The following is a 12,389-nucleotide window of genomic DNA, read 5'->3' as shown; positions in this document are numbered from 1 at the left end:
TGTGGTTGGGAGGAACGGCCCCCCTGATCTGAACCCGAACGGTGTTCTGTTGTTGGACTTCTGTGCTCGTCATGGATTGTCCATAACGAACACCATGTTCAAACATAAGGGTGTCCATATGTGCTCTTGGCACCAGGACACCCTAGGTCGCAGAAATTCTTCATTCATAAGGACAAATACCTTAAATTCCGCCCACAGTTATATGCATTTCATAACTTTTGTTATACCTCAAAGCCCAGCATGCCAAATAAAAATGTCCTCAAACTTCAACTAAAGAGTATGATTCTTCATATGATAAAATTCTAAACCCTATCTTTTTTATTTTTGCCTTATTTGTATTTCCCTATCTTTTAGCTTACTTTGCATTTTGCACTTGAACCTTGTTATGTTTATATTATGCCTTTTTGTTTGTAAATGTAATATGCTTCTGAGTGGGCTTGCTTTATTTAAAAAAAAGATAGCCTTGGTTTTTCTTTTGAAATCTTTATTAAGTAAGGCTTTTAAAACAAACAACTTAGTAACAGTGTCTCACGTTTTTAAAGAAAATCAGTATTGATTCCAATCATTGTTCAAAAAGAACTATGAAATAACAAATATATTTACACATAAGCCATTGTAAGTAATTTACTTTGCTTGTAGTTCCAATTTTTTTAAAACAAGACTATCCAATCCTCAAACCACAGTTACAAAATTATGTATTTACACTTGTAGTAGTTTTCTCTTTATTATAGCCACAGACAGCTTATCTTCACCATTTGCTAAGTGTGCAACTGACACTATTTGTATGAAAAGTAAACACTGTGCTGCACAGGAGTTGGTCAACTGAGCCAAAGGAAAAGGGTAAATTGTAAATGTACATAATATTTAAAGAACACATTTTCTAAAAAAAACAAAAAGATGAATGCACAATTCCAAAAATGATTTAAAATGGCATTTAATACAATAAAACAAATTAACAAGAATGTTTGACAACTAAAATTTGTGAAACAAAGTGTTTATAGAAAAGCTATGAATATTCCCAGTGCTTTCAGGGCAGTATTGGCAATATTGTTAATATTATAGTTTTGTGGGATTTACCAATTACTTTTAAAATTCACAATGGCATAAATCTAACTCTTTTGAGAGCAATGAAGTTCCATTGTCAAAGTGATGTTGCTCAGATAGCCAGAGACAGGTAGTAATTAATTACATTTACTCAGTTACAACTAATTGAGTAACTTTGCTGGAATAAATTAACTTTTAGGAGTAGTTTTGCTATACCACACATTATACTTTTACTTAAATAATGTTATTATTAAATATTGCTCCTCTTACTTGAGTAAAATTTCTGAATACACTACCCAGTGCGAGTAACTTCACTGAATAAAAAACATATTTTACCCCCAAAAAAATACATGTGAGACAGACAAATGTGAGGTTTATGTTAAAAGTCACACCTTTTGTTTGTGCTCAAGCTTTGTTGTTTACATCTGCCCAGCCTGTTGTGTCATTTGTAGATTAATCACACAGCAAACACCATATATTGTCAGTGGAAGTACTTATATTGGCTACTTTAAAAAATTGTTTCTTATAAGTTTTGTAAAACACCTTATTTGCAATTGTGTTTCTACCTTTATTATTTGTCTTGCATTATTGTTTTTCATGTTAGGTTTTAAAATACCAGACACTGCACATAACTTAATTTTTATTCATTTGTGATTAAATAAATGTAAAATATTAAATTAGACATTATGATCAGTTACTTAGTACTTAAGAGTAGTCATTTCACTAAATACTTTGTTACTCTTACGTGTGTACTTTTTTGCACAGCTACTTATTACTAAAAATATATTGTTGTACTCTTACTAGAGTATCGCATTTGGGTACTCAACCCACCTCTGCTCGCAGCTTAGTTTCTAAAAAGATTACTGACTTTCCAGAAATTCACCATTGGTGTATAAAAACATATATTTCATACACCTTTCTGTTGAACCATAGCAGTACTTGTTCACCACCTGGTAAGCAAAGGGAACATCTGTATTTATCGTCCTTGCAATAGGGCTGTAATTTCTCTCCTTTTTGAATGTTACAAATAGATACATGGATCTGTAGAAAGAAAATACAGAACAAACTAATTTGCTATGCTTTATGCTGAATTTAACCTTAGCTTGTATGAATTACGAATTTCACTAGTTCTCAACTTATTCTACATAAACATATTGATTTATTATGTGAACAAAACTGATTTCAGAACATAAAAATACCTTTTGCTGACTTTGCGTGGTTTCCATTGTGAATCGTTTCACGTAAAATATCAGTGAAAGAATCTCTCAAGCTTCCATCAATCAAACTACCGCTTTTTTAAGGTTTTATACTAGTGGTTTTGAAAATAGCGCCCCCTTTATTTCTGGAGTGCAATGGTCCCATTTCCATATATGGTATGGGACTGACACGATCCGTCCCCGACCCTTTCTGTTGGCTGCAGCCAGGTCCTACTCGGTGTACTTGCAGCCAGGTCCTTCTCGTTTCTTTTTTTTGTTTGTTTGTATTTTTTTCCTTTATTAAATGTTAAAGCAATAACAAGAATATCAACAACATACTCACTCCAACAAGTCTTGTTTCATGGTTTCCATGAGTTCCTTCATGTTAACACAGTCTTCTCCAGCCTGAAACAACACAAGTTTTAAATCCTCCCAGAAATGTTTATAAAAGTTAGCTGTTAGGCCGTCTGGCCCAGGGGCGCGATCAGATGCCATCCTTCTTATTGCATAGTCAAATTCATTGATTCTCAGCTCTTCATCACAAATTTTCTTAAAGTTTTCATCAGTAACAGGAATCAGCTTTCCTACTTTATCAAAAAATTATGAGGTCATTTGTTCAGAATATGAAGATTTATAAAGATGACTGTAGAATTTGAATACTTCTTCATTTATTTTTTTTTAGTCACAATATTCCACTCCATCAGTCATAATAATTGCATTATATTCTTTTCTACATTTTTCTAAGTTATAGAAAGGCACTATTCTTTTCTCCCTCTTCAATCCACCTGGCTCTGGATCTCATGTATGCACCTTTTGCCCTATTTATATAAATTTCATCTAATTTAGATTGCAATTTGTTTATTTTTTCTTTATCCTCATCACTCCAATTTAATTTGCTGTAAAGTGACATAAGATCTTTGACCACCATAGTGTCTTCTGCTTTCATTTTCCTGCTTGAAGCTTGTTGTTGGAGCCTATTAAGAATTAAATAAATGTATTTATTGCTAAATTAATTTCCTCAGATGTAAAGCCATGTGAATGGTAGATCTATTGTTGTATATTTATTTATTTATGTATTTATTTATTTATTTGTTTTGCTTAGACCCTCCTCCTCCTGCTCGTCAGTCAGCCTCCTGCAGTGATTAACAGGCAGAAGCAGCTGCTGGGGCGGCTCTGATTGTTTGGTGAAGGAGTGAGGAGTGAAATGGTTTTTGTACCGCAAATTAACGTTTTACTTGAAGTCAACTCGGAGGCTATTTTTGTGTTGTTAATTTTGTAAGTAAAAGAAACTCCTTGGAAACAGGAAGAGTCTCCGCGAGTGCTTTTTGTTTTTTTTGAGTGAGTCAAAAACCTCCTCCTGCGGGACTACTCTGGCATTTTTGTTTTCTGGAACTTTTGGGATGCAAGAGTGGCCACTACAAGTACAAAAACCTTCACCGGCAACTTGAAGAAAAATGCAAAGTTGTGGGTTTCAGCCGATCACTCACACCTGAACAAGGAAAGCCAGCCACCGGCCGTGAGTAAAATCAGCTGATTGAGTTTATGAATGAAAATGCAACTGCGCTGCAGAGAAACAATCGATCACCACAGAAAGCAAAGTTGTGGATTCTGGAAAAGGATTGCAACAAAGAAGGATGTTTATGGATGAATTTATTTGAAAGTGAAGAGTTTATGTGATCATTAACAATATCTGACCCTGACACTTCTTCAATCGCATCTGAGGGCATATTAAAGGTGCGCGTCCTTTCACGCAGAGGCAGATTGGGGGCCTGCACTAGAAAGATTAATGAAATAAAGGCTTTGATGACGGATGCAGGAAATGTTGATGCAGTCAGTGATTCAGTACAAGCATTTAAGGAAGCTGTGGAGGAGTTTAAAAATGCTCATAAATTGGTTCAAGAGCTCTTATCAGAGGAAGAAAAGGAAAATGATTACAATGACTGGTTCGAGCCTCGAATAACTAATCTAGATTACTTTTTGAAAGATGTTGAAACATGGAAAAAAGACATTGTACAATCAACAATAAAGCCATCTGATAGCATATCTAATGTATCCCAGAAATCAAAGTCATCCTCTTCCTCTAGATCATCAACATCCAGAACATCCTCAGTCTCTTCAGAGTTAAAAAAGGCCAAAGCAGAACGGGCTGCTGCACTGGCACGAGTTGCTGCCTTGAAAGAAAAGCATGTTTTGCAAATGGAGGAAGCAAAATTGAAGTTACAGTTGGAGCAAATTGAGCTAGAAGCGGATCTGGCAGCATCAACAGCTAGAATAAAAACCTTACAAAGTGATGAGGTGGAACAGAAACCATCTTCAGGTGATGGCATGAATGAATACTACAGCTCTCATCAAGAACCAGATTCAATGGAGGGCCATGTGGAATTTATGCAGCTAGGCGCTATACCAAAAACTCCACTTCAACAGACTATTTTGGGGAGACGTAAATCTTCTCCCAGGAGTTTAAGCACAGCAGAGAACAAAACTCAAAATAAGAATCCCACTGAAAGTGAAACTGAAGCTGCAATTTATGATCATAATGCATCTCAAACTGCACAGGTTTATCCAAATATGGCTGTTACTGCTGATAACGAAAATTTGAATGTTGTCATTCAAAGACAAAATGACATAGCAGAACTTATTGTCAACCACCAAAACCTGTCTTTGTTACCTCCGAGAAATATTCCTGTGTTTGATGGTAACCCATTAGAGTATCAATCATTTGTTCATGCATTTGAACAATTAATCGAAGACAAGACTAAAAATGATAAAGACAGACTGTATTATCTAGAACAATTTACATCTGGTTTGCCGAGAGATTTGGTTCGCAGCTGTTTACATATGGAAGGAAGTAAAGGCTATAGAGAAGCTAAGCAACTATTAAAGGAACACTTTGGAAATGAAATTAAAGTTTCTGAAGCTTATTTGGATAAAGCTTTGAACTGGACAGCGATTAAAGCTGAAGATGGAAAAATGATGTATGCATATGCAATGTATTTGAGAGGATGTTGCAACGCAATGCAAAATTTACGGTATTTAGAGGAACTTGAAATTCCATCAAATTTAAGGCTGCTAGCATCCAAGCTACCTTACAAACTGCGAGAAAGATGGCGAACCACAGCTTATGAAATACAACAGAAAACTGTCAGGAGAGTCAGATTTAAACATCTGGTTGAGTTTGTGGAAAACCACGCCAACATGCTTTTGGATCTGTTGTTTGGAGACCTTCAAGACCAAACAACAACCAAAAAAACATTCCTAAGAGGCAAAGGTGAACTAAAATCGATAAGAGGTAAAAACAGCAGCTTTGCAACTTCAATAGTTACAGAGAAGGCAGGGTGTGCTATAAAGCAATCAGTTTTGCCTGCACCACTGCCTGAAACCACACCCAGTTCCATCATCCCTTACTGTGGATTCTGCCAGGGTAAACACAACTTAATTGACAGTCTGGGTTTTAAAACAGAGTCACATGACAGTAAAGTTGAAATTTTGAGAAGTCACGGATACTGCTTTGGTTGCCTTCTAAAAGGTCATTTAAGCAAAAATTGTAAGAGGAGACTAATGTGTCAAGTTTGTCGAATGAGACATCCAACAGTGCTCCATATTGTAAGTGCAAAAGCCACAAAGCAGGACAGTCAAACTGAGTCTGAAGAAACTCCCATAAGCAGTGCTCTGGTTTCAGCAGGTGATGCGACCGGGGCCGGGAGAGAATGTGCACTTGCAATTGTTCCCGTCCGAGTTAAGGTGGCAAAGGGGGATAAATATATTCAAACCTATGCTTTCCTTGACTCGAGCAGCACAGCAATGTTTTGTACTAAAAGCTTGATGAACCGGCTAAATTTGAAAGGACGCAAAACAGAGATACTTCTGCGAACAATGGGACAGGAAAAACCTGCAGGGACCTATGAGGTCAGAGGACTAGAGGTGGGAGACTTGGAGGGCTGTTCATATTTGCATTTGCCGAAAGTTTACACACAGGATAAAATACCGGTCTCAAAAAAAAACATCATCACACGAGCGGATCTGGAGAGGTGGCCTCATCTCAGGGGTGTCCATTTAAAGAAAATTGAGGCAGACATTGAACTCCTCATTGGAGCTGATGTTCCTCGAGCGTTAGAGCCATGGAAAATAATAAACAGTCATGGTAATGGACCGTATGCAGTGGAGACAGTACTTGGATGGGTGGTAACTGGACCACTTGGTGTTGATAGTACCACAGAATATGGTGGGCCTATTGCAGTATCCAGTAACAGAATTTCTGTTATTGAATTGAAGGATCTGCTCATCAGACAATATAACCAGGATTTCTCTGAGAACAGGTATGATGAGAAAAATGAGATGTCTGTTGAAGATAACTGTTTTATGAAGATTGCTTCTGGCTCATCATATATTAAAGACTGACACTATCACTTACCACTTCCTTTCAGAAATAAAGACAAAGTTATGCCTGATAACTATAAAATGGTTAAAGAACGCACACTGCACCTTATGAAAAAAATTTAAGAGGGATACGTTGTATGCAGAATACACATCCTTCATGGAGGACATTTTGAAAAAGGGCTATGCAGAAAAGGTTCCACTTGGACAGCTTTACAGGGAGGATGGACATGTCTGGCACATTCTGCATCATGGTGTTTACCAAAAGCGAAAGAACAAACTGAGGGTGGTGTTTGACTGTACGTCCTCATTTCAAGGAACCTCTCTGAACAAGGAGCTTCTCCAAGGTTCTGATTTAACAAATACCCTGATTGGGGTACTGTTAAGGTTTCGCCAAGAATCGATCGCTGTTATGGCAGACATTGAGGCAATGTTTTATCAAGTTTATGTGGATGAAAAGGACAGGTACTTCTTAAGGTTTCTGTGGTGGCCAGAAGGGGACATTAGTAAACCTCTTGAGGTTTACAGGATGAAAGTTCACCTCTTTGGTTCTGTATCATCCCCAAGCATTGCTAATTTTGCTCTACGTCAAACTGCTACTGACAACCAGAAGCACTATTCTGATGAAGTTATCAAAACCATTGAAAGGAACTTTTATGTGGATGATTGCCTCCGATCAGTGGCAACAGTGAACCAGGCAGTGAAACTTGTCACAGATCTCACCAAAGTATGCAGTGAGGGAGGTTTCACATTAACAAAATGGGTCAGCAACAGCTATGAAGTGCTGACGAGCATCCCTGAACATCACAGAGCTGGAGCATTTAAGGAGCTGGATCTGGATAGAGAAAAGCTGAAAGAGCACATAACAGTTGAGTCTGCACTTGGACTCCTCTGGGATACTCTCAGTGATACGTTCAGCTTTAAAGTGACCATCAAGAGTCGACCTGCTACCAAAAGAGGTATGCTCTCCACAGTGAGTTCAATATATGACCCATTAGGATTTCTTTCTCCTTTCATTCTGAAAGCAAAGCTATTACTCCAGGAGCTCTGCAAAGCCAAATATGGATGGGATCATGTTATTCCACCAGAATTTGCAAAGCCTTGGCAAAGATGGCTCAAGGAGTTAAATCTGCTACATAACTTTCAAGTTGCAAGATGTATAAAGCCTGAAAACTTTGATCCAGTAGAAGCTGCTGAACTGCATCACTTTTGTGATGCAAGTGAGTCAGGCTATGGTACAGTAAGCTATCTCAGATTATCAAATTATCAAGGTCAAATCCATATCTGCTTCATATTTGGAAAAGCTAGAGTGGCACCTCTAAAGCAGATGACCATACCCAGACTGGAACTCACAGCGGCAACATTGGCGGTAAAAGTGGATCGGATGCTAAAGAAGGAGCTGCAATTACCACTCAAAGACTCAACTTTCTGGACGGATAGTACATCTGTGTTGAAATATATTCACAATCAAACTAAAAGATTTCACACTTTCGTATCCAACAGGGTGGCAGTGATCCATGACCTCTCCCACATCAGACAGTGGAGATATGTAAGTTCCAAAGTCAACCCAGCCGACGACGCATCAAGAGGGCTTCATGTGGAATCTTTTTTAAGATCAAAATGGCTGACCGGTCCTGAATATCTCAGTAGAAAAAAGAAAACTTGGCCGAAGCCAGAAGGTCTGGAAGAAATACCAGTGAATGATCCCGAGGTGAGAAAAGAGATCACAATTAACAGTGTGACAATGGAGGATCAACATCCAATATGCAGGCTAATCAAGTATCATTCATCATGGAACCGACTTCAGAAGTCTGTAGCCTGGATATTAAAAGTGAAAAGACATCTTCTACTGCTAAGCCAGCAAAGAAAAAGTCAAACTCACCTGTCTTCAGAAGTGATGAAAAGGCTGAAAGATCAACATGAGACCTGAAACCTGTCAGTGGAGAATATGCAGAATGCAGAGAAAGCTATCATTTGTTTTGAACAAAGGCGCTACTTTCACTGTGAATTTACCTACTTGGAACAAGGCAAACCTCTTAGTTCAAGAAGTACCATCCTCAAACTGGATCCGATGCTGGATGGTGGCATCTTGAGAGTTGGTGGTAGGATCAACAAAAGCACAATGCCAATCCACCAGAAAAACCCGATCATTCTACCTAAAGGTTCACATTTATCTAAAATCATCCTACAGCATATTCATCACCAAGTTGGACATTCAGGAAGGAACTACATGCTCTCCAAGCTCAGGCAGAAATTCTGGCTCCCTCATGCAAACTCCTTAGCCAGAAAAATCATCAAGAACTGCGTTTTCTGTAGACGCATGCAGGCAAAACCTGGTGAACAAAAGATGTCAGACCTTCCTGAAGACCGTCTATCTCCAAATCTACCTCCTTTTAGTCATGTTGGCATTGACTACTTTGGCCCCATTGAAGTAAAAAGGGGACGAGCTCAGGTGAAACGATGGGGAGTCATATTCACCTGTCTGGTGAGTCGAGCTGTCCACCTGGAGATGGCAAATTTCTTAACCACAGACTCATGCATAAATGCTATACGCAGATTTATCTGCAGAAGAGGATCTGTGACGAGCATCAGAACAGACTGTGGAACAAACTGTGGGAGCACAAAAGGAATTACAAAAAGCATTAAGAGAGCTAAATCATCAGAGGATCCAAGGCACTCTCTTAGTGGAGGGAATAAAATGGACTTATAACCCTCCTTTTGGAGCTCACCATGGTGGAGTCTGGGAAAGACTAATACATCTAATCAAAAACTCCTTGGAAACAGGAAGAGTCTCCGCGAGTGCTTTTTGTTTTTTTTGAGTGAGTCGAAAACCTCCTCCTGCGGGACTACTCTAGCATTTTTGTTTTCTGGAACTTTTGGGATGCAAGAGTGGCCACTACACTTGTCCAAAGCTAATTGAATGTTTTCTAATACTATATTTCAAGTATTCCTATTTAAGAATTGGTGATTCAATAGAAATATCATTGGCTATATTTAAAATAAGTTCCTTAATAATTTGACAAAACTTTAGATTTGCAAGAAGTTTTGAATTAAATTTCCAGTAAGTATTCGGTTTATCATGTCTATTTTCCCTTTTTAATTTTAAATTAATGATGCAGTGGTCACTTAAAGGACAGTTTGCTATCATTGTTTCTTTAACACATTCTAGGACTGCACCAGATATCAGCCAATAATCAATATGTGATTTACTTTGTCCATTAGGTTTGTGCCAGGTGAATTGTTTAACTCCATTGTGGAACAATCGCCAAACATCAGTCTATTTCATATTATTAATGAACTCTTTAAGAATAGGATTTGGAGTTTCTTTTTCCATCAGTGAAGGTCATCGATCCATCCATTCATCTGGGACCAAGTTGAAATCCCCACCAACTACGATATTATCTGTAGGGAACTTAGCAGTGAGTTCTGTGATAACAAATGTTACTTGATATAACAAATTCCTATTATGTTGCTCATTATTATACCCATAAATGTTTAGCAAAATTACTGGAACATTATCGGCTTCCAAAACACAAGCTACCCAGTGTCCATCTTCATCTGCTTTTTCACTCAAAATTTTCCCTGGACATCTGTAAAAACAGATGGCAACTCCAGCTGAACGATTTGTCCCGCGACTGAAGAGAATTTTATCTCCCCATTGCTGTGACCAGAACTTCACGTCAGATGCATAAGAATGAGTTTCCTGTTAAAAGGTACAGTTTGCTTGTTGACCTTTACAAAACAAAAAACAGTTTTTCGTTTAAGTGAGTCTCTAAGTCCTCTTGTGTTAAAGGAAATAAAAGAAAATTCAGTTTTTAGCTGAAGAATAGAACACATGTACACTTTTAGAAGAAATTGTAGGAGAGTGAAAAAGAACCTTGAGGTAGAGGTCCCTTAACAGAACTGTCCACTACCTTTCCATAATCCTTTCTGCTGCATCTCAGTCCTCAGTTGTAGAGTTCTCCATAATGCGTTTGCCATAAATGAAACCAAAAGGTTCCCTGAAGGCCGCTGCTTTGCCTTCTTTTCTTGCTTTTTCAATTCTTGGCCATAGTGCTTGTCTCGCTTTCCAGTCTTCTGGGGTCAAATCTTTAGAAAAGCCAACTCCTTCTTCTTTGCAAACTGGGGAAGTTTTGGTTCTTCTGCAGATGTCGTCACTCAAAGCTCGTCTCACAAACAGAATGATGGAGCTCAGCAAAACATGACTGCCAGGTCTGCCATCTTGAGCCGAATTGCCAGGTCCTACTCGCATTCTCCGCCAAGTTACAAAAGGTGCACAATGCGACACAGGCGGGACCTTCGCGCAGGGGCGGGGACAGCACGATTGCGTCACTGTTGGCACATGCACCCTCGCGTGGTGAGGTAGATAAAGGCAGTGGTTTTGGGGGTGAGGGCGGAAAAAAATGTGTATAAAAAATGATGTATTTATAATAAGTAAGTAAGTAAAAATTTATTTGTATAGCACATTTCAGCAGCAAGGCATTCAAAGTGCTTTACATAATAAAAACATAATAAAAAAGCAAGTGGAGCTAATAATAATAAACAAGCGGAGCTTTGCCTGGCGGCAGGCTCAGCAAAGCCTGGCGCCCCACCAGGCTTATAATATGCTGGGGGAAACCCTGATCTATCACCACTGCTTTCTTCTGTATCCTATAATAACCACAATGGTTAACCAGGTGGTAAGCCATCACCTGTTTGTCAGTCTGAATCTGGAAGTCCCACAGTATCTTAGCCCTTCCATTCTCCACCACCTTAGATGGAGTCTCTCACTTGGACTTTGGGACTTCCAGTCCGTCCTTGGTACAAAAATTCTGGTACACTATTCTAGCCACTTGGTAATGGCGTTCCATGTATACTTTGCTTGCCTGCATCTTACATCCTGCTGTTATGTGCTGGACTGTCTCAGGAGGATCTTTACACAGCCTGCATCTTGGGTCCTGTCTGGTATGATAGACCCCAGCCTCTATTGCTCTTGTGCTGCCATGATTAGTGCCTCTGTGCTGTCCTTCAGTCCAGCCCTTTCTAGCCACTAGTAGGATTTGTTGATGTCAGACACTTCCTCAATCTGCCGATGGTACATACCATGCAGGGGCTTATCTTTCCGTGAGGGTTCCTCTTTCTCCTCTTCCACATTGAGTTTCTGCTGACTGAGACATTCACTTTGCAGTTTATCATTTGGGGCTTTCTTCCTAATGTACTCCAGGATTTTGGTTGTTTCATCCTGTATAGTGTCTCTGATGCTCACTAGTCCTCTGCTCCGCCATGACAATTGGAATCTGTAGCTCAGATGGACCCAACCGGAGCTTGTCTGACGCTTTATTTCAGGTTTATATGTTTAATGTGTTAAAAGATAAGGTTGTAAAAATTATGTTTCGACTAAAAATATTGATGTTGATTGATTATCATAGTCAATTGGTTAACTTTTTTGAACCATGGCAGCAGCCCTACTATCAGAGAGACACGCACACACGGGCGAAAACATTACTCCATCTTTACCTTTCAGCATCGGGTGATAAACACTTACTGTAGTATTTATGTATGTCTGTTTTAGGTTTTATTTATCAGAGCGTAAAGTACTCCTCTACAATCAGACTGCCTTTATTAAGGATTTATAAATGCTTTATAATTTTGTTATTAATAAGCTGTTTTTTTAAATCACTGTGTGTTTGAACAAATCCGAGGCCATGGTCTTGAGCTGGAAAAGGGTGGAGTGCCTTCTTTGGGTCGGGGAAGATGTCCTGCCTCAAGTGGAGGAGTTTAAGTATCTCGGGGTCT

Source organism: Kryptolebias marmoratus, linkage group LG2, assembly GCF_001649575.2.
Source record: "Kryptolebias marmoratus isolate JLee-2015 linkage group LG2, ASM164957v2, whole genome shotgun sequence".
In the NCBI taxonomy this organism is placed as follows: Eukaryota; Metazoa; Chordata; class Actinopteri; order Cyprinodontiformes; family Rivulidae; genus Kryptolebias; species Kryptolebias marmoratus.
Note: the sequence above shows the minus strand (reverse complement) of the source record.